The sequence below is a fragment of the Mandrillus leucophaeus genome, unplaced genomic scaffold, assembly GCF_000951045.1.
Source record: "Mandrillus leucophaeus isolate KB7577 unplaced genomic scaffold, Mleu.le_1.0 Scaffold258, whole genome shotgun sequence".
Classification (NCBI taxonomy): domain Eukaryota; kingdom Metazoa; phylum Chordata; class Mammalia; order Primates; family Cercopithecidae; genus Mandrillus; species Mandrillus leucophaeus.
In genome coordinates this window covers 610,360-613,791 of record NW_012102676.1, presented here as the reverse complement: position 1 = coordinate 613,791, position 3,432 = coordinate 610,360, and positions in this window count along the sequence as shown.

The following is a 3,432-nucleotide window of genomic DNA, read 5'->3' as shown; positions in this document are numbered from 1 at the left end:
GATAGCAACGTCCGGAAGGGGAATTAAACGGAAGGGAGGGAGAGAGGGGGGCCGGAGCTGGGGTCCGCGGGAGAGCGTGGGAAGCCACTGGGATTGGGCAGCCAGGCCCGCCATTGGCAGGCAGGGGGAACCCTGAGGGGTCGGGGGTAGAGAGAGCCCCAGTGCTTAATTATATTTTGAAATGTTGATGCAGGATTTTTTTGCTCCTTAGTTCGGCTAAATCCAGGTTCTTGTCTCACAACCAGGAAAAATTAGGCATACAGACATGTTGAAAGGTGAGGAGGCCAGAATTTATTAAGTGAAAGGAAAGCTTTGAACAAAAAGAGGGGTCATGCACGCAGGTCTCCACCTCACAAACTGAATGCCAGACCACAACACGAGTTGAAAAGGTCAGGCTCCTCCCAAGTGTTAGGCGTAAATTCCGGGTGGCTCCACCGCATTCTGCCAGTGCGTTTGGGCTTCCAGTCCTTTGTGGGCATGCCCAGGAAAGACCCTGTGCAGGTTCCCTTATCTGCACAAAAACATCTGGCATAAACACTTGTGGAGCAGAGATTCTCCAGGGACTCTTTCTTATCTGCATAGGCATTTGTCTGCCTCCAGTATCTATCAGTATTGCAGCTTGATGTATAGCTGCTTTTTTTTTCTTTTAGGCATGGCTCTCCTTGTAGAATATGTTCCATTCTTTTCTTCTTCTTCTTCTTCTTTTTCTTTTAATATTTTTATCTTTGTCTTTATTTTTTAATCTTTTCCCTTTTACAAGAGATGATCATTTGACAACCAAATGCTGGATTTGAATGGGAAATTTCCAAGGATTATCCTTGTTAGGACAGATTTCTCCTACATAGAAAAAATAAAAATAACAAATAAATAAAATAAAATAGGCCAGGAGACCAGCCTGAGCAACAACATGGGGAGGGTGAGCCCACTTCTTTAAAAAATAAAATCCGGGCAGGGTGGGTGGCCCAGGCTTCACACCCAGCCCAACTGAGTGAAGCCATGTCGTTGTCTGGGGTAAATACCTGGGGTTGGTTGTCTTACCAAGGAAAAACCCAGTAAGCACAAGAAGTGGGTTTAGGAGCAGAGGTTTAATAGGCAGAAGAAAGAGAAAGGAGAAGAGCTCTCTCTCTCTCTCTTGCGAGAGAGGAGCTTCCAAATGGGACTTCCAGCCCATGGCAGAATGCACCGGATTTTACAGACAGGCTTGATTTACATAGGGCCCACAGATTGGTTGGACCAGGTGTGACATAGTGCTTTGGGAAGCTGGCTAACCCACCCTACTCTTCTTCTTATGCAAATAGACTTTCCACTTGGCAGTGCCATATTATCTGCCCCCTACTGCACAAGTGATTGGAAAGGAAAAGGGGAAATGGAGCTAGCATTTTGAACATTCCTAGTCCCAGGTGGCCTTTTCCTATTGGCACAGCTGCCAGCATTCACCCCTGCAAGCTTCTAGCTTGCTTGTCTATGTCTGCAGCTCGATTTTATAGGCTGCTCTTTATTAGAAAATAAAATAATTTGGGGATGCTTTTCATTAAAAGGAAAACCTTATCAAGGACTTCCTTACTCTCACTATCAGTCTAAATAATTTCTTCTTAACTCCTATATCATCGGGAGGCTGGGGAGGCTGGGGCAGGAGGTCTGAGGATGTAGTGAGCTAGGATCATTCCCACTGCACTGCAGTTTGGGTGACAGAGTGAGACACTGTCTCAAAAAACAAACATTGGTTTGTATCATCCGAGATGCAAAAAGAAAGAAAGAGAGAGTAAGAGAGAGAGAGAGAGAGAAAGGAAGACCAACCAATAAAAAAGTTAAAATTCCCCAGTGATGCAACTATAAGAATGATTTTATGCTTTTTACAGCAACATGGATGGAGCTGGAGGCCATTATACTCAGTGAACCAACTCCAAAGCAGAAAAGCAAATATTGCACGTTCTCACTTATAAGTGGGAGCGAAACAGTGGGTATGCATGGTCATAAAGATGGAAATAATAGACACTCGGGGACTCCTGAAGGGAGGAGGGTGGGAGGGGGACAAGGGATGAAAAATTCCCTCTGGGATACAATGTTCGCTATGTAGGTATTAGGTACACTAGAAGCCCACTTCCCACAGAATGCAGTATGCTCATTTAACAAACAAGCGCACGTATCCCCTTAATATTAAAAAAAACAAACAAACAAAAAAAAAAAACAAAAAATAAAACAGACAAATTGCTGTCTATAGGCAGCAAATGCAAATCAAAGCCCTTTCAAAAAAGGGAAGTAGAATAAGAAAAAAGGCTTATTGATCCTCTTGTGATTGATCGAGACCATACATCTAGATTGATCTGTATTCTAGGACTATAAGAAATCTTCAGTGCACGGAATTAAATACAACAATGCTTTCTACAGCATTTAAAATCAGCAGAGATTAGGAGCACTTCACTCAATGGGGCTTGTACCACTAGAAAAGAAAGGCAGGTTCGTGAGATGGATCTGCCTCAAAATTTTCGTTTTCAATTCTTGTATTGTTATTATGCATCTGGACTGGAACATGGACTGGAGAGAATCAACCCATCAAAAATATGACCAGGCCGGGCATGATGGCTCATGCCTGTAATCCCAGCAGTTTGGGAGACCAAGATGGGAGGATTGTTTGAGCCCAGGACTTGGAACCTGGGCAACAGAGTGAGATCCTGTCTCAAAAAATAGATAAATAAATAAATAAATGAATAACAACAAACAATAACAATGAAATAACAATAATAACAATAAACAATTAAGTGGGAGTGAACAAAGGTCAAAGGTAATTAAGATCACAATTAATTGTACTTAAAGGAAGTTTCTTTTTACTTGTCTCTGTCTGTCTCTCTGTCTCTCTCTCTCTCTCTCTCTCTGAGACAGGGTCTCTCTCTGTCACCCATGCTGGAGGGCAATGGCATGATCACAGCTCATTGCAGTCTCGACCTCCCCGGCTCAAGCTATCCCTCTAGTCCCAGCTACTTGGGAGACTGAGATAGGAGGATCACCTGAGCCCAGGCAGGTCGAGGCTGCAGTGAACTATGGTAATGTATCTGCCCCCATTCATTTTCTACATGGTGCTGCTCTTTTTGAAATTCTTCTGTGGTTTAATATACATTCACAGGAACATTGCCTTTTAAATTTTCCCATCTTCTGTACCATGCTTCTATGTTGTTTGGAGTGCTCAGAATCTGTTCTGTATGCACTTATAGACAGACCACTAATTTGGCAGAAATGATATTGGTGATGGAACAGGAAAACTGTTGTGTAAGTGTTTTCCTGTCCTACTGTGCACATAATTATTTTCGAACCAGTCAGTAATTTTACTGGCTTCTCCAGGCAAATGCAGAGAAAGCTATTAAAAGCTCCTAGAATTTCACAGTTGGAAAGAATGCCAATGCAGACAAATTTCTAAACTCAAGTTTTTGTCATTGC